Source organism: Anolis sagrei, chromosome 5, assembly GCF_037176765.1.
Source record: "Anolis sagrei isolate rAnoSag1 chromosome 5, rAnoSag1.mat, whole genome shotgun sequence".
Taxonomy (NCBI): Eukaryota; Metazoa; Chordata; class Lepidosauria; order Squamata; family Dactyloidae; genus Anolis; species Anolis sagrei.
In genome coordinates, this window is record NC_090025.1 from 95,484,421 (window position 1) to 95,511,595 (window position 27,175).

The following is a 27,175-nucleotide window of genomic DNA, read 5'->3' on the forward strand; positions in this document are numbered from 1 at the left end:
TCCTTGGAGGACCATCGTCCTTGGAGGACCATCGTCCTCAGACTACAAGGGATTGCCTAAGTAAGCAAGATCCCCACAAGGGCTGGCTTGATGTATCTTCCTCTTGCGACATGTATCCCTTTCACTCTCCATGCCTTTTTGAATTCTACAGCACTGTTGGTAACAACTGAACTTCAGTCACAATAGTTGAGCACCAGGGTCTCCAAGTTCTCAGTGTCTATGCCACAGTTTTAAAGTTTAACTTTAAGACCATCTTTAAATCCCTTTACCTGTCCACTAACACTCCATTTTTTGTTCTTGAGTTGAGAATATAGTAACTTATTTGGGAGACCATAATCAGGCATTCGTACAATATGGCCAGTCCAGTGAAATTGATGGAGGAGGATCATCACTTCAAAATTGGTGATCTTCACTTCTTTCAGAATGTTGACATTTGTTCAACTGTCTTCCCAAGAAATTTGCAGGATTATTCTGCAGCAACACTGATAGAATCATTCCAAAAGTTGAGTGTGACATCTGTAGATGATCCACATTAAACAGGCATATAGCAGTGCTGGGGGAACAATAACTTTATAAACAAGCATCTTGGTATCCCTACAAATGTTCCCATCCAGATACAATATGGAGTAGGAGGAAAACCCCATGTAAGGGGGAGAAAATTCTTACCTAGCTCCAAATCACCTACAAGGGCTCTCACTGCGTTAAATATTCTGGAAATCCTAACCTCATCACATTAAGAATTTTTGGTATAAAACATCTGGTTGCAAAGCATCCTGATCTCTATCCTAGGAGGACATAGAATTGGTGTCTTCCTTGCACATCTTAGCTACGCTGTCCGAAAATGCAGAACTAAGGTTTGTGCTCTAGTGAAACATTGTAGAGATGTAAAGGTTTTCCCTAAAACTTAAATCTCATAATTCCATAGGACCTTTCTATAAAAGTTAATATGGACTCCTAACAATATAATTGTGTAGACTGAAAAGGGCACAAGCAGGTTAGACACCATTTATTTGCTCTCTGCATTATTCAAAAGATTGTCAAAGTGACACACTTACACATTTAATCCAACACAACAAGAGCTTCAAAGAGGCCATTTACAACATTACAAAGCAGTGGTATAAATGAGACTGGAGAACTGTATTGTCAAAGGCTTTCATGGCTGGAATCACTGGGTTGTTGTAGGTTTTTTCGGGCTATATGGCCATGGTCTAGAGGCATTCTCTCCTGACATTTCGCCTGCATCGATGGCAAGCATCCTCAGAGGTAGTGAGGTCTGTTGGAACTAAGAAAACGGGTTTATATATCTGTGGAATGACCAGGGTGGGACAAAGGACTCTTGTCTGCTGGAGCTAGGTGTGAATGTTTCAACTGACCACCTTGATTAGCATATAATAGCCTGACAGTGCCTAGAGCAAACCTTTGTTGAGAGGTGATTAGATGTCCTTGTTTGCTTCCTCTCTGCTGTTGTGCTATTGTAATTTTAGAGCTTTTTAATACTGATAGCCAGATTTTGTCATTTTCATGGTTTCCTCCTTTCTGTTGAAATTGCCCACATGTTTGTGTATTTCAGTGGCTTCTCTGTGTAGTCTGACATGGTGGTTGTGAGAGTAGTCCAGCATTTCTGTGTTCTCAAATAAAATGCTGTATCCAGGTTGGTTCATCAGGTGCTCTGCTATGGCTGACTTCTCTGGTTGAAGTAGTCTGCAGTGCCTTTCATGTTCCTTGATTCGTGTTTGGTCTCACCCTGGTGATTCCACAGATATATAAACCCTTTTTCCTTGTTTCAACAGACCTCACTACCTCTGAGGATGCTTACCATAGATGCAGGCGAAAAGTCAGGAGAGAATGCCTCTAGACCAGGGGTCCTCAAAGTAAGGCCCGGGGGCCGGATACGGCCCTCCAAGCTCATTTACCTGGCCCTCGCTCAGGGTCAACCTAAGTCTGAAACAATTTGAAAGCACACAACAACAACAATGCTATCTCATCAGCCAAAAGCAGGCCCAGACTTCCCATTGAAATACTAATAATAATATTTGTAAAATTGTTATTCATTTTAATTATTGTATTGTTTTAAGTGTTTTTTTGCATTACAAATAAGATATCACAACATGCAGTGCGCATAGGAATTCATTCATGTTTTTTTTTTTTCAAATTATAATCTGGCCCTCCAGAGTTTGAAGGACTCTGACCTGGCCCTCTGTTTAAAACGTATGTGGACCCCTGCTCTAGACCATGGCCATATAGCCCGAAAAAACCTACAACAATCCAGACTGGAGAACTGTGTTTTTTTTTTAACTGGAAAGCTTCTGTATTATTAATTCCCCCAATTATAGGTCACACCATTTTTTTTAAAAAAACATATTAGAATAATAAAGAGTAATTTGGCTACCCAATGCTGTATATTAACATTCAGAAAAGAATCCTTCTGGTTTGGGAAAACATATCATCATAGAGAGTTAATGCAAGGTCAGATTCTATTTTATTACAGAAAGTACAGATACACCCAAGTGGGTTCTAAAATCTTCCCAAAATATTTGTATGTGGAAAAATTGGGAATCTGCTATTTCATGCCATTCCTAAAATTTAGAAGTTTTCTAAAAACAAACAAACAATTAGTTGGAGTTCATTTTCCAAGGATTCCCTCCTCAAATAGTTAGCCATTGTTATAATTATATACATTTTAAAAATAAAAAAAATCCCTTTATTTTTTACACTTTTTGTTTTTAAATATCTGGAATGCTTATTAATGTAACTAAAATAGATATTTTCAGTTATTTCAATAATAAGCATCTCCCATTCAGGAGAATGGCATACAAAACACAAAAGTATTGGAACAATGTGATAGTCCGTATCTTGGGAAGTCTGACTTGGCCACGGTAGTCCATGCGCTTGTCACATCCCACATAGATTACTGCAACGCGCTCTACGTGGGGTTGCCCTTGAAGACTGCCCGGAAGCTTCAGATGGTCCAGCGCTCGGCAGCCAGGTTGCTAACGGGAGCGGCACTCAGGGAGCATACCACTCCTCTGCTGAGCCAGCTCCACTGGCTGCCTATCTGCTACCGGGCACAATTCAAGGTGCTGGCTTTAGCCTATAAAGCCCTAAACGGTTCCGGCCCCACTTACCTCTCCGAACGCATCTCCACCTATGAACCGGCGAGGACGTTAAGATTGTCCGGGGAGGCCCTGCTCTCGGTCCCGCCAGCGTCACAAGCGCGGTTGGCGGGGACGAGAGACAGGGCCTTCTCGGTGGTGGCCCCTCGGCTATGGAATGCCCTACCCGCGGACATCAGGCAGGCCCCTTCGTTGCTGGCGTTTCGGAGGAGGGTCAAGACGTGGCTCTATGAACAGGCGTTCGGCTAACAATGCAATTGAACTCATGACGACAGTATAATTGAACAAGGAAACGGCAGAAGGATTATGAGAACGGGATCTGATTTCACTGAGGCGTTGATGATTATGTGTTTTGTTTGTCCGTGTACGATGTGTCTTAATTATTGTTTTTTATATGAATTATATTGTAAACCGCATTGAGTCTCCGAACAGGCTGATAAATGCGGTATAAAAATGAAGCAAATAAATAAATAAATAATAGTCCTACATCATTCAGTGAGGGTGTCTCCATAAATGTTATCCCTTGATAACATTTGGTCATAATGTAATACCACCTGGGTTATTAAGGAATTATTACTAATTATTTCCGAGCTCTGATACTGATTAAGAGTCCTGAATTTTTCAAGAGTGGCAGCCAGATGTTTCTAGACCACACACAAGTGAGATAAAAAGGCAGCATTCTTGGATTATTCACCTCACTCTACTTCCAGTATTAATGCTGAGAGATGGGCGCAACTAAAGTTGCCAGGGAAAATAAAGGATAAAGCTGGCATACCTTTAATATTTATATAAAAGAAGGGATTTCAGCAGGTATTACATGTCACATAAACTCTACTTGCTGAAATTTGCTCATCTGTACAACCATTAAGGTCAGTGAAAACCCATCCCTTATTTTGGCTGGCAGTTATAGATGTCCTTTATAATAACTCCTTTATGGCTGTCTGGGCAGGGGGTCAAACAATCCCACCACTGTCCCTCCTTTAATAAAGAATTCACTGGCACATATATAGCGTTTGAGGGGATGTCTCTCTATTTAAACTTTCGCTGCCACCATAAACTAACTGAACAGGAACACTCTAGCTATTTAAAAATAGTAAAATTACTTCTAGGACCACCAAGTACTGTGTCTTTTAAAGGGCTTCTTTGAAGGAAAACAGGTGAGGTTGATTTAAAAAGAAAAGGGACTAAATCCACAAATGTATACTTGACTCAGGCCTAAGTTTTAAAAATAACAAGGAAAGTTTATTGAATAAAATTACAGAATGAAGTGAATGCAGTTGAATAAGCTTGGCTGTTACAGATAAAATGTTCTTGTTCTTAAAAGCGTAACGGTTGCAAGAGAATGGTTCTTTCTTTGTTACACATATAAAACCCAGCTATTTCTTTCCTAAATAGCTGTAACCAGTTTGCCACAGCTCACTTGGCTGGCAAACTTCAGGCAAACTGCCTATTCTAATCACGAACTCCTAAATCTATAATCCTACTCTAACTCTAACATCAACCAACTGACTGAAACAGCTCCTTTCTTTCCCTCCAAACAATCTAACTCTGCCCCCCTTTAACAAACCAATCCCGGCTGCTCCAAGGCTGGCTCAGGCCTAGGCCACTCCCCCTCTCTGAAATGGAGTTTTCCCTAAACTAAGATGGCTCCTGCTGCCCTCTGCCAGGCCTTCTAAGGCTGAAACTAACTAGCCTGCCTCTCCTAGGCCCTGCTACCCAGGCTGGCAAGGTAAGGGATCTTCACATCCTTCCTCACTGATTTCACTCTGAATCTACAATTTGATGATGGATCTGGGCATTGTATGTTTTTACCCTGTTTCCCCTTTCCTTCCGCTCCCTCACCCATATTGTGCTTCAGTAGTTATATTTATATTTTTAATGTACCAAACATACCAAGTTTGTATAAAAATGTGACTCTATTTCCTGTGCTGGTCAATGACCGAAATAAATGATTTGATTTGAAGTCATACCTGGAGATATTGGGCCCTGATCCTTCTGCATGCAAAACATCTACTACCAAAGAGTTGTATATTTGTCTCAACCTGAAATATTGTCATATCAATCCACATGTACACCGATATGTCTTTTAACCTCTAGAAAAGGAGGAATGGGGAAGGATTTCAATAAGAGTGAGTCCATATTTTATTTTATTTTTCCAAAGCAAGCAGCTAGTTTTGCCGGTGGTGATAAGACTAGTAATTCATCACTACCACCACCTCACCCCCTTCTTCTCGGACAAAGACTGAAGAAAAGCCTGAAATTCTTCCGCACATGGCAGTCAACATTATTAATTTTTCTCATATATACTATAGATAAAATATTGGCAGTGTGAAGTCAGAGCTCATGGTATCGTTATGAAGGAAAATTTATTTCATATGAAACGTATTATGTCTGGTTTAAATATTTCTTTTCTTCTAAAAGACTGAGCTCTTCAGAGCTATAGAGTCCTTCATTCATCAGAAACACTCAATTTATCACAAGGCTTTTATTAAAAAGAGAGAGAGAGATACTTATTCTGTTTGGACAGCCACTGTATGGTGGATTTAGGGGATTTAAGTTTGTGCTAAGAAAGTGTTATTGTGAGAAATGATATGGTAGCATGACATCATTTCTTGAAATCAAGTGTCAGCGAATGAAGGGTGGGATGAAGTATCTTAGGAGAGGACGGGTTTACAATAAAACAAAACTATTTGAAGATTGTGTGCATGTGAGTTTTGTAGCACTAATATCAAATCTATACCGGTTACTCCAGTAATATTCTACTTCTTTTCATCATCATCATCATCATCATCATCATCATCATCATTTAATTACTTATTAATCGCCCTCCATCCAAGATGCTCTAGGCGATTTACAAGCTAAATTGTAACGGATAAGAATACCTACATACATACAGATATTGATAAAATTAACATAGATCAAAAGCTCTACTAAAAAGCCAGGTCTTAAGTGCTAGGGTAAAAGGCCCTAACTCACGCATGGCTCTCATATAGTTCCATAAGGCAGGGGCAGAAATAGAAAAAGCTCTGCGTCTGGTCCTTTCCAGGTGCACTTCTCTAGGACCCGGTATATAAAGTAAGTCACGTTGGGATGGTCGTTATGACCTCCGATGATGGGAGAATGAGAGATGGTCCCTAAGATACAATGTACCCTGGCCGTAAAGAATTTTAAAGGTCAGAACTAGCATCTTATATAGACCACGGTAATCAATTGGAAGCCAATGCAAATGCCGCAACACTGGTGTTATATGGCATTTCATGAGTGTTCTTGTGAGTAGCCTGGCTGCTGCATTCTGAACAATACGGAGCTTTCGGGTTGTAGACATCGGAAGGCCAACATACAGGGCGTTGCAATAGTCCAGCCTATACGTGACCGTGGCATGGATGACTGTTGCCAGAGCCTCATCAGATAGGTAGGGTGCCAATTGCCTCACTTGTTGTAGATGGATAAAGGCCTGTTTGCTGGCAGCAGCAACCTGAGCTTCCATTGTCAGCTGCGAATCCAAAACGACACCCAAGCTCTTAACGGTAGGCGAAGGAGATAGGGCAGCACCATCGAAGGTGGGTAGCAAATGGGTCAGACCAATTGAGCTGCCATGCCAGAGAATCTCAGCCGGGTTCACCTTAAGTCTACTAGCACGTAGCCAGTTCGACAGAGCCTCCAGACATAAGGTGACATTGTCTGGTATTGACATTGCTCCAGGCTCCAAACGCAGAAGGAGTTGGGTGTCGTCTGCATATTGATAGCAATTTAGGCCGAAACTCCGAGCCAAACTAGCAAGGGGTCTAACACAGATGTTGAAGAGAAGATGGGAGAGAATTGCACCTTGGGGTACCCCACATAGGAGGGGAGATCTTTCAGAGACTTGATCCATATACTCCACGCATTGGCTCCGGTTTCGGAGAAATGAGTTGAACCAATTGAGGACCTGACCGCGAACTCCGGACATGGCAAGAGGGTGAAACATTAGATCGTAGTCAACGGTGTCAAACGCTTCGGTAAGGTCGAGAAGTACCAGTAGCGCTGATCCGCCGCTATCAGACTGGTGACGAAGTTCATCTGTAATGGCAACCAGGACTTCCGTCCCATGGCCAGGGCAGAAACCTGACTGGAAAGGGTCCAGGCCAGCTTTGTCATCCAAAAATTGTTTTCAGATATCATATTAAACTGAATCCTGTTATGAGGAGGTGAGAAATGAAACAGTACAATTCTGTGAGTTCACCATAAGTAAGGTTGTCAGGTCAGGTCTACACTGGTCCCTAAGATTTCAAGGCTCATTTTTGAGACTTAGGAATTTATCACATGAGGCAGGCAAACCAGCATTGCAGCTAGTCCCTATCACACAATGCCATTTGCATTACACTGTTGTTTTGCCTCTCCTCCCACCTAATTCTTCCTCTAATTTTTAACAGGTGATGCCTGTCAATAGATCCTAAGTTCACCATGTTTGCATCACCTACATTGCAATTGGTCCCTTACACCTCTGTGTTAGCGTACTACTAGTAATTCCAGGGTGCAAAATTCTTCTTGTCTCCTTTTTGATATTCCTAAACTGGCTATTTTATTTTTAACTAGCCGTCCCCTGCCACGCATTGCTGTGGCCCACATGGGGGTTCTGTGTGGGGGATTTGGCCCAATTCTATCGATGATGGGGTTCAGAATGCTCTGTGATTGTAGGTGAACTATAAATCCCAGCAACTACAACTCCCAAATGTCAAGATTCTATTTTCCCCAAACTCCACCAGTGTTCACATTTGGACATATTAAATATTCATGTAGAGTTTGGTCCAGATCCATCATTGTTTGAGTCCACAGTGATCTCTGGATGTAGGTGAACTACAACTCCAAAACCAAAGGACACTGTCCACCAAATAGGGCTGGGCGGTTTCATTTCGTTAATTCGTAATTCGTTAATAATTCGTTAATTTTTTCAATTACAAAACGATAATGAACCAATCTGGAGCAATTATTAAAAAAAACGAATTTTCAAAAACGTTTTGTAAATGGTTCGTATTTCGATATTGTATTCTTTTCATTATTGTTTTGAGGTCGTTTTGTTATTATTTCCGCATGTCTGGGCCAGTTTTATGGTTTAATTAGTGAAAAAAATTATAATATCACACCAACAGTCAACAACAGAGGGAGAGGGAAGCTTCAGAAGGTTTTGGAGGTTTTTTAGCGTATTTCGCGGTCGCGTTTTGCAGAATTATAACCACAAGACTACAAATTGGCATATTGTCAGAATTGATTGGCATATTGTAACAATCAATATCAATTGATATTTATTGTTTTATTTGGTTTTATATTAAAATTAACTGTTTTAATTGTATTTTATGTCTTTGATGCTGACTGCAAACCGCCCTGAGTTGCCTGCGGGCTGAGAGGGGTGGCATATATCTATATCTATATCTATCTATCTATCTATCTATCTATCTATCTATCTATATAGAGAGAGATTGTACCATAAAGAAGATGGAGGCTTTCATTACAATGTTGACTGAAACAGAGGTAGTGCTGATCCCAAAATGATTCAGAATTAAGTGTGAAAAAAGGAAGAAAGGGAATCATAGCTGTTTTCCTTTCTTCCTCTGCTCATTCTTTCTATAAAACAGGCCACAAAAGAGATTTATTGTGATGGCAGTGCTAGGCATTTGAGACAAATGTGTCTTTCTCTAGCATTCCTCAGCTTTTCTTATTTTGCAGTAAAAACCACAGGTCCCTAGTCATCATATATACATACAGGAATAGCTCATATTGCAAGGAAAGCAAGGTACATTTTAAATAAAATTTATAAACAAACAAGAGTCACTCTTTGGGCCCTTCCAGACAAGCCCTATATCCCAGGATCTGATCCCAAGTTTTCTGTTTATCCCAGATTATCTGGCAGTGCAGACTCATATAATCCAGTTTAAAGCAGCATACCTGGGATCAGAATCCTGTCTGGAAGGGCCCAGAGTGCCTCACATTTCTTTTGGCCAGGGAGATATATATATACACACACACACATACATACACACACACACACATACACATACATATATATATATACACACACACACATACATACATACACACACACACACAAAAGCCGTCCCCTGCCACGCGTTACTGTGGCCCAATCTATGTATATGTGTTTTGTGTGTATATATATTTATATATGTATGTATATATGGTTCTGGCCCAGCTTACTTGTCCGAACGCATCTGCCCCTATGTCCCACCTCGTAATCTAAGATCATCCGGGGAGGCCCTGCTCTTGCTCCCGTCAACAGCGCAAATGCGCCTGGCGGGGACGAGAGACAGGGCCTTCTCGGCTGTGGCCCCCCGCCTATGGAACACTCTCCCAAATGAGTTAAGATCCGCTTCCTCCCTCCTGGCTTTTAGGAAAAAATTAAAAACATGGTTTTGGGACTAGGCCTTCAGGCAGTAGAAACAAATCTATGCACCATTTTGGAAAGACAATGACTGAAACGGCGATTCGACGGATGAGACTGTTTTACTGTTTTAATTATTGTTCTACTGTTTATGGATGTATTTTAGTTTGATTTAGGTCTAAATGTAATTGTATAATCGTAATTGTTTGTGCTGGCATTGAATTTTGCCATTACCTACGTGGAAACCGCTTTGAGTCCCCTTCAGGGTGAGAAAAGCAGTATACAAATACTGTAAATAAATAAATAAATATGTGTAAATATGTTGTTTTGTGCATGCATTGTAATGTAATTTTTTTTGTCTTTTAAAGTCTCTTCCACTGTGTTTTTCAGGGGTTTTTTTAATGAGTGATGGTCACTCGTTGGCCTGATAGGTGTATTGGGTCCCAATTTGGTGTCAATTTGGCCAGTGGTTTTTGAGTTATGTTAATCCCACAAACGAACATTACATGTTTATTTATATAGATACTGCAAGCGTACCTTCCATTTCCAAAATGTAAAGCAGTGGTGGGGAATATGCAGCCCTCCAGATGCTCTTGAACTACCATCCCCATCATCTCTTATGAATACTGTAGCCTAGTATCTTAAATGCCTCCCTGTCTCTCAGTTTCTCTGCAGTGTAAATAATATCTGAACATAATCTGCTACTTTCAGTGAAGAGTTTTTATTGGGAATGAACATGAATGTATTACCAGCAATAGATAAACCCAGAATGTTTTGTAACAATGGGTAGAGCCACATATAACGAGAAAAACATTGAACATTATGGGCAGCTTAAAAATAGTGACACAGATTAAGCTGTTACAGATTTATAACAATTGACAATCCGACTCCTGATTTATTTAGTTTGGCTTCTGAATTGAGGAAATGCTACGTGCTGGTCTATGACTGGGAATTATTGAGCCTCCCATTGGGAATATGTCTCTCTTTTCTACATTCCCAATCCATTTTTATAATTCGTATGAATTGGTCAGGCTTCCTTCCATTGCAATTATGTTGAAGCAAATAGTAAGGCTTAAAAGAATCATTAGAAAGTTGTGGAACTTTTCCATTTTTCCATTTTGACTTCTTGGTGGGAGCTAGCCATATGGTATCTCAAGAGACATAATTTCTATTGTTTTAGGATTTTTCTCCCCAAAAAAACATTTCTGTTACTGAATTTCAAGCATTTGTCTAGTGTGATGCTTATGCAATTAATGGTAAGTCTGCAATAAAAATACTTCAACTACGGGAAGTTTGCTAGCACCAGAGATAGATAGTGATACATGTTAAAGTGCCAGCTCTCATCATAACAGCAGGCCTTTGTCCCTCCAAATAGCATTTCTTTCTTCCCCATAATAATTTGAAAATTTTTGAGGGAAGTAGGAAATGATACTAGGGGAATTCAAGCACAGCAAGTACAGTATAACAGTTTCCAACATCTCAGGGCCCATCCAGAGAGGCTCACAATGCAGAACCTGTCTGGGTTTTTACTGGGGTTGTCCAAATGATGCTCCCAATAAAAATGAATGAATCAGGCCTTTGGGTAATCTGGCGTATAGATAAGGGACAAGCGACAACTAGAATTGATGGATTGGACAATGTGGAATTTGAATTTATGGACTCTGAGCTGGTAAACGTTGAGCACCAGATTGTTTTTAGGGATTGTGATGTATAATAGATTGTTTTAATTGTTTTAATTACTGTTTATATGCTTTATTTTTTACCTTGTTGTTGTGGCGGCATTGAATTGTGCCTTTTTGGAAGCCGTCCTGAGTCCCCCCTTGGGGGTTGAGAAGGGCGGGGTAGAAGTGCGAGAAATAAATAAATAAAGATGGATTTGTGAAAGCAGAAATAATTTTAGGAGCCTCGAATGATAATGCCCATAGGTTTTCCACACAAGCTTCATAAATGCTGGAGGGTAATGGGACAACTTATAGGCCTCCACAAGTTTTTATATGAAAGCTGTGATCATCCCACACCATATGTGGGTCAGATCTGATGTAAATTTTAGTCCAAAAGCTTCTGGGAGCCCAAGGGTTGGCTATCCATTCCTTCATGCAATGAATTTAGTTCCCACCTTGAGTTAAGGCTTGGCCTGATGTTAATTTCACAATGCTAGGAGGATGTAGAAATAAGAATTCTTGTTCACTGTCTCTTTCTTGACCTTATACAGCACTTGAAAGATTTGAACTGTTGAGATTAACTTCACAATTCAGCAGCAGATCAGTTGCACAACTTCAGCACTTTCCAGTAGCTTCTTCCTGCACAGTATTTTCAGTCAACTGCTCCCACAGCCTGCAGTTACTCTGGAACCTTTTACATACACTTAAGCACATGCCCGGCCATTGTCAGTTTTACCATTGTCTTTCCCCCAGTCTAGATGATATTACAAACTTACCACAGCATACAGTTATATCTTGTCTTAGCAGACAGGTTCTTTTAATCAATTACCTATAGCCTTCAACAAACAACATCACAGCAAAAGGAGAAATATACACTGTACATGACTTCCTTATATACAATTCTATACAATTACACATAGCAATCTCCGATTGGTTCCCAACTCATTAACCTAACTCAGACCCAGGATTACATCATTCACAATCACCTGGACTAGGCCAGAACACATTCCCCAAATGATTCCCTATATACAGTTAATGCATGACTCAGCATTTCCAATAGAAGCCCATAAACAGTGCATGACTGAGCTATATTACATTACATTACATTGTAAAACCTGACATGAACTAATCCAGAACAAGTCTGCTTCCACACTGTCAAAGTCTTCATTGGGTCTTTGCAACCAGTTAATGAAAATGAATATTGATTTATTGCTCCCAAAAGGTATACATATCACAATACTTAATTACTATCTGAGCCCTTAAAAGGGAAATAACTTCCATCCACTGAGCAAAGAGAAAGAAGTCAGAGTCGTTTCCACCTGGAAAATTATAGGACATTTTTAATGGTCTGCTTACAACCGCCCGTGCAGTAGATGCCAAGATTTTCACCTCTAAAGTTAAACAGAACTTCAAAACATGCTATACATTGCTGTAAATGCTCCAGATTCTTTGGTTTATACTCCATGAGTACAGAACTCACTATAGTCTGTCCAATAAGGATTACATAATTATCAGGGAAATTGCCTTTCATAACACTGTAAAGATTAGCATCCCCATCCTGTGTGTGTTTTCTTGTTTCCAGGAATAAAAATCCTTTGCTGAGCTTCCTCCATCAGTAGTGTTGCTGATTCAGCTGGACCTTGGGAATGACATACTGCACACTGTGATCATTGGGCCTAGGATGTGAGAAGTGTGACTCTGTGTAATACACATGCATAAACCTTATGATGTGTATCAGATGGTGAGAATGACTCTGGTGTCAAGAAATAGGAAACAGATACCCTGTTCATTAGCTGGAGGGCAAAGAGCCTGACAAAAGAGAGGTTATGGTAGAATGAGTGAGTGTTCTGTATTTCAGGTCTCTGTGTGTTGAAATGTTATTCATGCAAAAAGTCATAGTAAGTTCAAAAAATGACTAAGTGCCCACCAGAGTCAAGCAGTACTGTTTGGAATTCAGATGAAATTCAGGTGTCGGCAGATAGCCAACATGAGCATCTCACTTAAGCCTGCTCTGAAAATTCAGAGGGGGTATACTTTACTATTTCTGCTTCATTGACTATTCTAAAGCCTTTGACTGTGTGGATCATAATAAATTATGGCAAGTTCTTGGTGGGATGGGCATACCAAGCCACCTTGTCTCTCTCCTGAGGAATATGTACAAGGACCAAGTAGCAACAGTAAGAACTGACCACAGAACAACAGACTGGTTCAAGATTGGGAAAGGCGTACGGCAAGGCTGCATACTCTTACCCAAACTTTTTAACTTGTATGCAGAACACATCATGCAATGTGCGGGGCTTGATGAATGGAAAGCTGGGGTGAAAATTGCTGGAAGAAACATTAACAACCTCAGATATGCAGATGACACCACTCTGATGGCTGAAAGCGAGGAGGAGCTGAGGAGCCTTCTAATCAAGGTGAAAGAAGAAAGTGCAAAAGCTGGGTGGCAGCTAAATGTAAAAAAAAAACAAACCAAGATTATGGCAACAAGAATGATTGACAACAGGAAAATAGAGGGAGAAAATGTGGAAACCGTGACAGACTTTGTATTTTTAGGTGCAAAGATTACTGCAGATGCAGACTGTGGCCAGGAAATCAGAAGATGCTTACTTGTTGGGAGGAGAGCAATGTCCAATCTCGATAAAATAGTAAAGAGCAGAGACATCACACTGGCAACAAAGATCCGCATAGTCAAAGCCATGGTATTCCCCGTAGTCACCTACGGATGTGAGAGCTGGACCTTAGGGAAGGCTGAGTGAAGGAAGATAGATGCTTTTGAGCTGTGGTGTTGGAGGAAAGTTCTGAGAGTGCCTTGGACTGCGAGAAGATCCAACCAGTCCATCCTCCAGGAAATAAAGCCAGACTGCTCACTGGAAGGAAGGATACTAGAGACAAAGTTGAAGTACTTTGGCCACATCATAAGGAGACAGCAAAGCCTAGAGAAGACAATGATGCTGGGGAAAGTGGAAGGTAAAAGGAAGAGGGGCCGACCAAGGGCAAGATGGATGGATGGCATCCTTGAAGTGACTGGACTGACCTTGAAGGAGCTGGGGGTGGTGACGGCCGACAGTGAGCTCTGGCGTGGGCTGGTCCATGAGGTCACGAAGAGTCAGAGACGACTGAACGAATGAACAACAAAATACTTTACAATGGCCTTCCACGGGAGTTTTGGCAGCACAAATAAATGAATGAACAATGACAACCTAAAAATTAAACAAAGACAAATCAACTAAGTAAGCCATGGCTCAGATATTCTGTGCACTATACACCATTCCTCTTCTTCCAATATCTATTGTCAATATTTCTGCAACAATTTATATTGCAATTTTCTATCAGTTTGCCACTGAAGCAAAAATAGAAAGACACTCCGTTTCTTTAGAGTTTGGATAAATGTTGCACTAGTTGTCCAAGAATTTTGAAAGCCTCCTTCATCGACACATCTTACCACATTAAAACAGTAGATGTGGCTCTTAATGAGACATGTCGCATTATCACGTCCTACATCACTGCTTAGCCGGTATTGCACCACCTGACATCCGCCAGGAAGTAGCAGCCAATAGTGAAAGGACCAAGGCAGAGACATCTCCAGCTCATCCCCTGTTTGTGTATCAGCCAGCATGTCAACAACTTAAATCAAGAAATAGTTTTCTAAGATCTACAGAGACACTCGCTGGAACACCTCAGCAAGCGAGAGTCCAAAAGTGCCAGGCTCAAACCCAGAACCTCAACCAATGGCTGATACCAAATGAGAGACTCCCCCCTGGGCACACAGAAGACTGGGCAACTTGGAAGGCGCTGAACAGACTGCGCTCTGGCACCACAAGATGCAGAGCCAAACTTAAAAAATGGGGCCACAAAGTGGAATCCACGATATGCGAATGTGGAGAAGAGCAAACCACTGACCACCTGCTGCAATGCAACCTGAACCCTGCCACATGCACAATGGAGAACCTTCTTGCAGCAACACCAGAAGCACTCCAAGTGGCCAGATACTGGTCAAAGGACATTTAATCAACTACCAAACTCGCAAATTGTGTTTTTTGTCTGTTTGTTCTGTTAGAAATGTAATACAATTGACTGGTTGCCCTGAAATGACAAATAAAATTGACATATATCAAATCTAAGTGGTTGGACAAAATAAAAAAACAAATCAATTCCACAATGAGTTATGAGTGAAAGCAAAGTGCGTAAGTGGGTATGACAATCCAAAGATGGCCGTGACAACGTCCATGATAAGGACCGCTCCAGTCACCCTTCTTTGATTACAGACGATTTGGTGGCTTCAGTTGAAGCGAGGATTCGTGAAGAGGGTATTTTAAAATTGGTTCAGAGGTATGATAAGTGTTTGAACAAACTTGGCAACTATGTTGAAAAATAGAGTGAAGTATGTATTTTCTGAAAATAAATTTCCTTTTTTGAAATAAACTTTCATTGTGTACTTATGTTCAAATGGACCTTACTTAAAAAATACCCCTCGTATTTTGTTGTGAGCCACCTTGTGAATCCCTTTGGGGAGATTCAAAACCCTGACCTTCATAGCTGCCCATTCTTTTCCGCTTTGAACTGGTCATTATTAAGATTTTTTTGTGTTCAAATATGAATTGACCCCTTTTTATGTATTAAATGTATGTAGTTCATATTAGCCAAACGATCCTTAAAAGATTAGGAACACTAAAAGCACATCATAATAGAGATGGAGGGACTAGACTTAATCCTCAGCATATCAGGTAACAGTAATATTTCCAGTTGCAAAGAAACGTCTGAAAAATTACATTGGTGTTTCTTTCATCACTTCACTTCTGCAGCTCCTGTAATTGTTGCTCCACCCTGTCTGAGATGAGCTAAGACTGTTTTTAAAATTCCTTTTAAGACAAAACCTGCAATTTGAAGGAATAAGTAATAGTGGGCGGACTGAATCTGAAGACTTCCTTCCTTCTCCCTAGGTGTTAACTTCCCCCCTGTTTTAGATGTGAACTTCACATCTTTATTGTCGATATTGTCTTGTCTCAAGTGTGCCTTCTGAATTGTGCTGGCTACCTCCCCCTTTTGGCGTTTCCTTTAATTTATTGTGTAATTGAAGGGAAGACTTCCAGCTTTACAGCTGCTGTCTGTCCTCCCCCTTGTTTCACACAAAAGACAGCTCAATTCAGCAATGCAGGTGTGAAGGTTTTATTTGCTTTTTTCTCAGTTTTCATCACTAGTTGAACAATGGGAATTACAGTAGAACATCAGGATACAAATCGGAAGAGGGCTGGGAGAAGGCTTGTCAGAATTATGAGCAAGTTTCATTCCCCAAAGTCTCATAAATTTTATGCAACAGCCATTTAGGGGACAACAGTCAAATCTCTTTGAGTACTGCTGGCTATTTCTCTCTCCCCCACCTTCACATCCCAAATTGGGCTTTGCTTTCAAGAAAGAGTAGTCAATAATGTTTTCTACTATATTTCTTCTACTCCCCCTTCACCCAGTATAAGACAGCATTTTTAGGTTTGGTCCATAGTTTTAAGATTAGGGAAAACAATCCATGGTGACTGACTAATTGATAGTCCTTATTCTGCTATTATCCTGATTGTCTATATGAGGAGTTTGTTTCTAAAATGTACCAAATTCAAAAGAATTAAAATATGAAATAATGAAACTTGAGTTATAGGTAGCTGATTGTTGGCTAAGAGTGAAATATTATGTATAAACTAAAATTATCAAAATATATCAAATCGTTTCAGTATGGGGTCTGGGAAATTGCATTTTATAAGAAAAGAATGCATATTCTCAGCACATTTTTTATTCCTGTAAAAATTTGTTCAGATGGATTTGATATTTTTAAATGCAAGCTCCACATATGGAATAATCCCTACTCATTTAAACTGAGGTACATATACCGCAGGCAGCTTTTGCTTATTACACAGTCTCCACTAAAGTGGAAACTGATTATGCAAAATGTGCATCCTAGTCGATGAATGAGCCATGATCCTGTGATATGAATGGATGACGACGAATAATGATTTTTTATGATGACTGACCACTGTAATTATATGATTGTATTTTGCTATTTCAATGTTTTAGTGTGATTTAGAATATGATGTTTTAATAACTGTAATATTGATGTTGGAAACCGGCCTGAGTCCCTCGAACGGAGGTGAGAAGATCGGTATACAAAACTGCTAAATAAATAAATAAATAATATGTGTCGTGAACCAGAAGCCTTAAAGGAGCCAAACACAAGTAAAATGTCCAAACAAGGTTTATTAAAGTAACAAAAATAGCTTAGAAAAACTTAACTCAGTGTATCTAGCAAGAAAACAAAGTCTGTAGCAAACTGCTATGCAAAAAAATGCAATTTGGAGAATAATCCAGATTATACTGGAGTATAATCCGGTATAAAAAAAAGTTCAAGCAAACTGCTTCCAAAACAGAGTTCACAAAACACAAGGTAGCAAGGTGGGAGCAAGCAAAAACGTAGTCAGGAAACAGTCCAAGATCGAGGCACGTCCAAAAGCAGAAGTTAAGTTCAAAACGTGATGTCGTCATCCAAAAACAATCCGAAGTCAGCAAGGAAGTAGAAGTCAGCACTTACAGGATTCCAGTCAGTAGAAGCACAGAAACACAGTGATCTGCAGTCCCAGGACCCAAGGTGAAAGTAAAGGCAGCAACAAAGTCCCAAGCCCAATACAACACTTTGCCTACTGCAAAGTCTCCAAAGTTTGGTACCTTCTTTTATCCTATAACTCATCATCAGGTGATGAACTGGTCTCCACCCTGTCTTCATCACTCTCAGGTGCTTTAGCTTCCACAGCTGCTCGCCACCGCCCATCCCTCCAACTCTTCCAGCGCCTATCAAGACTTAGATCACCCCATGTGTTACCAGGTTGCCAGTCTCCCGAAAACCCCTCAAACTCATCACTTGATGTGGGTTGAGTACAAATGCCCCTGATTTCCTGCACACGGGTCCAGTCCAGCCCATCCTCCTCTCCGTTATCACTCTCAGTTCCATCACTCCCTGTGAACCCCATGAAGTCTTCCTCCTCTGTTGGAGCATTAAGTATTTCACGGATCCGTTTCCTTTCCCATTCTTCATCTGACTCTTGCTCCCAAATAACCAATTTCAAGCCTCTACTCCCATCTCCCTCCTCCTCCATCTCAGAGTCTGTAAAACCTTCGAATGACTCAGTATCAGTAGGTGTCATGAATATCTCCCTAATTCGCTTCCTTTGCTGCTCTTGTTCCAACACCTGAGCAGCCCTCTTTCCCCTTCTACTGCTGGTAGTAGCTTGATCAGCACACTATACTACAACAATATGTAAAGTAAGTTCAGAAGTTGCTGTTACTATTAATTGCTATTAGGCCTCTTTTCCCTCATAGTAATCCTTTGGGACCTTTATGACATCCTATCATGAACCCTGTTTTGGTCCTGCAAACTCAAGATTGTATATTCCTTGATTAAGGATGCATTTACACTGTTGAAAAAAATGCAGTTTGACACCACTTAAAATGCCATGGCTCAGTGCTATGAAATCTTGGGATCATTTAGAACCAGAAATATTTCTGTAAGGAATTATAGATCAAAAAATGGAAAAAAAATCTAGATAAACTCCTGTTTCTCTTGACTACAGCAGCTAGAATCTGCTAGGCTAAAGTATGGAAAAAACAAGAGATTCCAAGTATAGAAGGCTGGTTTCTGGAAATAAGAAATATGGACAGACTTACATATTTGATATCAAAAAAAGACAAACCGACAAAGAAAACAAATTGGACGATTGTTACAACTTATCTAAAAAAAATAAGAAATATAAGATACTAATTTAAATAATAGGAATTAACCTCTAATGAATAAGAGAGAGAAGAAATGACCTAAGAAGAAATAGATAGAAGACTACGGAAGAGGGAAAAGGATGACACCTCATAGAAGTTACTCGGAAAGTCATGAAGAAAAGATCTCATCTTTTTTTTCTTCTTCTCTTTTTTCACATTTTTTTTTACTACTGCATTTTTTCTTCTTTTTCTTTTCCCTTTTTTCTATATTTTTTATTGTTTTTAAATGTATGTTGTAGAAAACTTAATAAAGATATATTTTTAAAAAGAAATATTGAGATCTGTAATTTGGTGAGACACCAAGCCATCTTTGGCAGTGAAGTCTAAAGAAGTTGTAAAATTACAGTGTTATACTTTCCGTAGCATTGAACCATGACAAGTCGAGTGGCACCAAACTAGATTAATTCTAGAGTGTAGTTCCACCCTGATTCTATCTGTAATAAGGCCTTTCTTTTTTACTACTGCTTCACACTTCACCAAGAAATATTGTCATTTTCAATGAGTCATGTCATTTCATGATATGACCAGACTACAATAGCCTCAGAGGCTTCAAAAGATCACTTAAAAGTAATTGCCACCTTGTTTGCTCTATTCATCGAAATACACAAAATGAGATGCTGGGCCTGTAACATTATAAAAGATGGGAAATAGGTGGGCAGGCTGCCAGTGCTGTTCCTGCTGCTGCTACATTTGTCAGCCACAAAATAGTCAAACAAAACCATAAAAAGACAAAAATTTGGCATGTTGCAAGTTTTCAAGGTAAATTATCTCTCCCAGCATTCAAGAAATATATTTTTCATTTGGCGAAGCTCCAGCAAGCTGAGCTGCATCTGGACACATCAAAATCTATACAACATATTTTATTTAAAAATACAGTGGAGAGAAAAAATGAAGCAGAAAAGCCTTTACCCCTTTCTATTCTGGCAAGAATATTTACTAGTCTGTACTCTTGTTTTGTTTTTGTTTTTCTGGCTGGGTGGCAATTCTATCAACCATAACCCAAGATGATCCACTTTACAATAATACTTCTGAGTCAAAGAGAATAAACCAACCCAAATACACTTTTAGTAATCTATTGCACTGCAAAGATTTCCCACTTCTGACTTCAGATTTACCATTAGTATTCTTCTTTTTTGAAAAAAAAGTTTTCAAAGTTTTCAAGGTTTTTTATGTGTTGTATTTATATACCTTGCCAGTGTTTCTCTTCAAAATGGTCCTGTGACAAAGTCTCACTAATGGAAGTCAGTAGTACGCTACTCTTTTTGAAATCTCGCAGCAGAGCCATTCATTCAGAAAGTGGAAGTAAGTATGTTATTGTGTTAAATTGTTTATATATGGATTACCATATTGTAACTGGGTGCTGGTTAGCATATCTATTATTTTGTCCTCTTTGAATTTAGTTTATAAAGCCTCAGAAGATATTATTTCAAACAAATGAAGAAACCTTGAAAGAAACTTGAAGAAGGGATAACTCCTCCTGAAACAAGGACTATAAACAGCCGGGAACCTTGTTGCATTCCCAAGACCTTTTATCACACCTTGAATTCACATGGGACAATATTGAATTGTTGAAGTTTGTTCACACGACCTTTGGAAGATCTGACTAATTATTTTGGAAAACATGAATATTATGTTTGTTACACCATTGTTGTTCTGTCGCGCGCTGGGCCTGTAAATAATTTCCTTTAGAACAGGACGTGCAACCTTTGCCCAGAGGGAAGCCAGGGGGCCCAAAGAGAAGTTCTCAGAGGTTTTCCACCACAAAAGATCTTTAGATGGCTTGTGAAGTATAAAAAAGTTCTTTATTAATAAACAATCAAACAGAAACTTCTCTTGTCTTCAATAAAGCTAAACAAATGCTTCCAAGCTTTATGCAACTGGTGACTAACTAATCTTGCCCACGAAGGACAGGCAACTGTCTTCAATAACTTCTTCTTTACTTTAAATGGAAAATCCCCTTTTTAACTTCTCCCAGGCTGACTGTAATCTAACCCTTACTGATGTGAGCTCCACTACCGGGTCAAACTGCATCTCAGAGCACCGAGTGGCTTACATATTCTCCAGCTGGAGTTCTTTGTTCTTTAGGGCTGTTTTCCTGGAAATCTTTGGAGACACTTAAGACTGTTCTCCCCCGGAAGGTCTTGGATGGTCTTAAGACTGTTTCCCCCTGGAAAGTCTTGGGGGTTGAAGCTTTTGTAAAGGGGAAGCTTGCACACGTCCTGTACATTAGCTTTCCTTGCTCAGACTAACTAAAAAAGGCTCCCTTCCCTTCCCAATTGCCCTGAGCAAGGGGCAGAACCAAAACTTAATGATGATGGACAGGTGACTTGCCCTATGACTGCAACCAAAGGAAGCCACCTATCTGCAGAGTCCCTGAAACCTAGGACTGCAAACAAACATTTAATACAAAGCAAATAAAGTTGGAGCTCCTGCTACAGCCATACCAGAACAGTTGTAAATAGTCCCTATGTGTTTGTTTCCCACACTTGTGTACTATACGAGTTAGTTTGGTATTTTCCTCATGATTCCTATTGGTGCTTTTGCTGAAGTTTATAGCAATAGGACATTTATGTATTGACAATGTCACCCTACCCAGAAGTTTTCCAGATCCTTTTCATTCCAGTTCTTTGCATACAAATGGTAAATATTAGGCCTGGGTAACAACGGAAAAATTTGTTTCTAAAATCGATTCGTTTTTTGGAGGTTTTTGCGTTTCGATATTTAAAAGAATTCCGAAATTTTTCTTTTAAAAAGTTTGATATTTACGAAATTTCGTAAATGTAAAAAAAATCATGAAACATTAACGAAACAAATACGAAACAATAATGAATCGATTCGTTAATGGCGGACGCGACAGCGCAATATGCTAAAAAACCTCCAAATGGGACAGGGGGAACTTCTGAAGCTTCCCTCTCCCTCTGTTGTTGACTGTTGGTGTGATATTATAATTTTTTTCACTAATTAAACAAAAAACAACTATAAAACTTGCCCCAGACATGCGGAAATAATAACGAAACGACCTCAAACCGATAACGAAATGAATACATAACAAATCCGAAGCATTTACAAAACGAATTTAAAAATTCGTTTCATTTTTAAGTTGCTCCAGAATGGTTCGTTATCGCTTCGTTATAAAAAAAAATAACGAATTTTTAACGAATTATGAATTAACGAAACGAAACCGCCCAGCCCTAGTAAATATATACCATGTTCTTGAAGTCTTAAATACACTAAGGAACAATGTGATGCATTTTATTTCTTGTGTGACAGCCAAACAGACCTTGTGATGGTGCTTAATCCCAGGCTTTCTGACAGAAAACGGATACCTTCTAACATGCCCAGCTATTTTAAACTATGGCATCATGTGTCAAAAACTTAGCAGTAACGGTATATGTGTATCTACTTGCTGGTTCAAATTATAAACTAAATGAGCCTTTTAAAAGTGTTGGAATTAGGAGCTACATTTTCTTGGTTGTTGTCTACAATAGGATTTGTGGGCACCAAGCTGCAGAGTAACTTGGAAAATACAATGAGGTCTGATAAAATTACAGATGATGAGGAACATAAGGAGCTTAATTGATATGGCTTGTACAAAGGAAAATCTAAAATGTCTGTACTGGATTTGACAAAATGAAGCCTGGCTTCAATAATACTATAAAAAACCATTCATCACAACTATCTCTAGGGTATGCCAGAAACATATGGAATGGCCTTGCAGCTTTACTGATCATGCAATAGGTTTATATGACAGATTTGTTATTTACTGTCTTTTAGAGGAAAGAACACTGGGATAAAAAAAAACTACTTCTGATTAGCCAGCAAACATAGAGCACTGAGTATGTATTTTATATAGAATCATTTTGGAGGCATTTAGAAATCAATTTGTTTCATTGAGGACAAATCATCATCTAGTCATCTAGTTTAATAAAGGAGAAACCTCAGATTCCTTTCCTGTTCATGTGATGCTGAACTCTGTCTATCAAGTTTGCCTCCCACAAAGAATCCCAAAACCAAATTAACCTTCGTCTTTTCTTCAGTCCCTCCAGAGTAGTATAATTATCCATCTGGCTAATGATGATGAGTTGAAGAAATGTAACATTTGTCCTGATGAGATGACAGGATTCAAAATCTTTTCAAATAGAAGCAACATTTTTGTCTCAGATCATGGGCGAAATTGAACAAAGACAGGGCAGCAGAAGTTTCATGGAAACAGGGGCAGAATGGAGACCAGAAGTCCAAGTCCTCTTAGAGTTGGTGATCTCTTTCTTGATCAACAGTATATTTCTAGCTCAGGGGTCTTCAAATGCTCGTCCTCCAGAAGCCTTAGAAAGTTTAACCAATGATCAGGAATTCTTGGAACTGAAATCAAGGCATTTGGATGACCTAAGAAGTAATGTTCTAGTAAATTTGTTGCAACGGTTTTGAATAAATCGCAACTATCCTGAGGAGTTATGCATTTCCTGATGTAGTCAGATACTCCTTATTTAACAATCACACATTTGAAGTCCAAATTGGACTTCTTAAAAGGGGTCCACTTAGGGCCCATCCAGATAGGGCACAAAACGTGCACTCTCCCTCATATTTCCCTGGAGCATCCAGATGACGCCTCAGATAATCATGTCTGTATTTGGCACAAAGCTGGAAAACCCTGATTTGTCACAAATTAATTATATAGCCCATTAGACACACTGCTTTGTGAAAGAGCCAAGTCTAATGGGCTATTGTCCTGTGTGGACAGGCCCATGGGTTGTCCTGGGACTTTACTGCAGCCTAACCAAACACTCGCCCAACACCTTCTGGGCTCCTGGAGCCCAGAAGGTATGAGAAATGTAACATTTGTACTGATGAGATGACAAGATTCAAAATCTTTTCAAATAGAAGCAATATTTTTGTCTCAGATCATGGATGAAATTAAACCAAGAGAGGGCAGCAGACATTTCATGGAAACAGGGGCAGAATGGAGTCCAAGTCCTCTTAGAGTTGGTGATCCTTTCTTGATCAGAAGTATATTTCTAGCTCAGGGGTCTTCAAATACATCAAGAGAACCACTGACCGCATAGGGAAGCTGATGAGGAAACACAACATACAAACTATCTACAGACACACCAAGAAAATCCAACAAATGCTACGTTCAGCAAAGGACAAGAGGGATCCTCTCACTTCTGCAGGAGTCTACCGGATACCATGCAGCTGTGGACAAGTCTACATAGGGACCACCAAACACAGCATTGCCCAAACACGAATCAAGGAACATGAAAGGCACTGCAGACTACTTCAACCAGAGAAATCAGCCATAGCAGAGCACCTGATGAACCAACCTGGACACAGCATTTTATTTGAGAACACAGAAATGCTGGACCACTCTCACAACCACCATGTCAGACTACACAGAGAAGCCATTGAAATCCACAAGCATGTGGACAATTTCAACAGAAAGGAGGAAACCATGAAAATGAACAAAATCTGGCTACCAGTATTAAAAAAAACTCTAAAATGACAACAGCACAACAACAGAGAGGAAACAAACAAGGACATCTAATCATCTCTCAACAAAAGTTTGCTCCAGGCACTGTCAGGCCATTATATACTAATCAAGGTGGTCAGTTGAAACATTCACACCTAGCTCCAGCAGACAAGAGTCCTTTGTCTCACCCTGGTCATTCCATGGATATATAAACCCTTCTTCCTAGTTCCAACAGACCTCACTACCTCTGAGGATGCTTGCCATAGATGCAGGTAAAATGTCAGGAGAAAATGCCTCTAGACCATGGCCATATAGCCTGAAAAAACCTAAAACAACCCAGTGATTCTGGCCATGAAAGCCTTCGACAATACTTTGGTTATTTTGTTACATATGTTTACTACTAGCTTAATAATATTCATCAAGTCACAGGTGCATGCATGTGTGTGTATATATCCCGATCTTTTATCCCGAAATGTTTATATCCCGATCTTCTCAACCTCAGTAGAGGGACTCAGACCAGCTTATATATATACATACACACACACACAGAGAGAGAGAGAGAGAGAGAGTCAATATGATGGTAATTGAAGTCATCCGTCTCTCCCATGAGTTCAGGCAGGAAGTGGCAGGCTCCGCTCAAAGGGCTCCTCTTCTTCCTCCTTTTTTTTATCTGCTCCTCTTTCCTTTCCCCTTCCCACCTTTTCTGGTATGGAGCTACTGTTGGCTTTTCTCTAAAAGTCAGCTATGGTAAACCAGGATACTTTTTGCTTTGAAAACTAGGTTGCACCACACTATGAAATTGAACTGCCCCGGCCCAGTGCGATGGCATCCTGAGAGTTGTATTTTACAAGGTGTTTGCATATTTTAGTTCTTGCTGATCACTAGTGGTCCACGGGCCACAGGTTAGGAACCATTGCTTTAACAGAATGATAGCTTTCCAAAGACATTAATTGGGAGGACAACACGGACAAACTGACAGACGCAGAGAGTAGCAACCCAAATCTTCAAACACTCCTTTTTACAGACGCACTGCCTTCTGCTTCAAAAAGGTGGTCAACGTCAGAAAATTCATTGAATGTCATGCTAGAATCTCATATGGACTGCATGTGACCGTCTGCCCTTCAGTGCTCTGCTTTGTATGTATTTTTGAGCTGTACACACACACACACACACACACACATAAGGCAACCATCACCTTGCACCTATCTCCTCATTCAAACCAATGTGAATAATTTCTTTCAAAACACCCCACTGTCTGTAGAAAATTTATAAGGAAAAAAGTATTTGAGTGGAAGAAAAAAAAAAGAAAAAAAGGGCGAGTGAGGGAAAAATAGAGAGAAAAAAGCTCCCTGCAAGGGAAGGAACGGGAGGAGCGTGGCTTGGCAAGGGAAGAAGACAAAGCGGATTAGGAGCGGGTTCACTCCCAGGGAAAGTTTCCCCAACTCCTGGCTGGCTGGCTGGTTGGGGCCCTGGGGCCCTCTTTGGAGGAGGAGGAGGAAGGGCATGGCCAGGGTGCAAGTGAACAACGTGGTGCTGCTGCACAACCCCTTGCCCTTCTACAACCCCTTCCCGTTCGATATCACCTTCGAGTGCATCGAAGACCTCTCTGAAGATTTGGAATGGATAGCTTTCCAAAGAATTATAGTCTCTGGGATTCTTCTTCTCAGAAATAAACCTTTGTAAGAATTTCTCTCTATGGTTCATAAATCTTGGTGAATGATATGATGAATAAATACAAAATTATCTAGTCCTGGCCCAGGACAACTCAACAATTTGCTTACCTCAGTGCTTTGTCACTAGAGAAATTTCATTAAATTGATAGGTGCATTCCATGGTATCCATATAAGATAACAAGTAATGGAAGATTCTAAAACAACTAGTAGTAAACTTCACTGATTTAGTGTGAATTTATTTTCTGAGTAGGCATGTATTAGATTGTACTGGAAAATCCTGCCGAAAGCTGAATTCATTTAGTGGCTTCACTCCAACACAAACAACAGGCTTAAGTGTGCCTCACTACATGTTGGATTGTGGCCACTGTGTTTACTGAGGAATAAACAATAAACTGTATCTCTTTGTAGGTCTGTTTACTCTAACTTTGTGTTTCTGATTAATTTTATTGGTGCAGTGTTTGCTCTTTTGAAAGTACACCAAGTACATTTTTAAAGAGAAACCAATACATCTCTGCAGCCCTTGTTACTTCAGATCATTTGAGCAATGAGAAAGAAATATTTGGCTCTCCAGATGTTATTGGACTCCAGCTCCATTTAGCCACAGTAGAATGAACAATGGTCAAGGATGATGAATGTTATAGTCAAACAACACCCTATTCTACATCTAAAATGTACATGACACTAAGAACTGTAATGTTGTTGTATACACTACAGCTCAATATTTTTTTAACCTTCATGCTTCCAGATGTTTTGGATTTCAACTCCAAGAGTTGCTGGGAACTGGAGTCTAAAGGCCGTTCTACACAGCCCTATATTCCAGAAAATAAAGGCAGAAAATCCCACAATATTTGCTTTGAACTGGAGGCCTGTCCAGACAGCCCCTTTATTGCGGAAACTTCTGGCTGGGAATACTGCAGGCTGGTAAGTTGCTTTTTCTTTTTTCTAAATGGTCTGGGGACTTGCGGGGAGGGCCCCCCTACTTTCTCTCAGGTTAGTCCCGAGAGAACGTGTGGACAACGTGTGCACTTTTTGGGGTGGATGTGGACAGCCCTCCCAAAACATCTGGTTTTTTTAAATTGGGA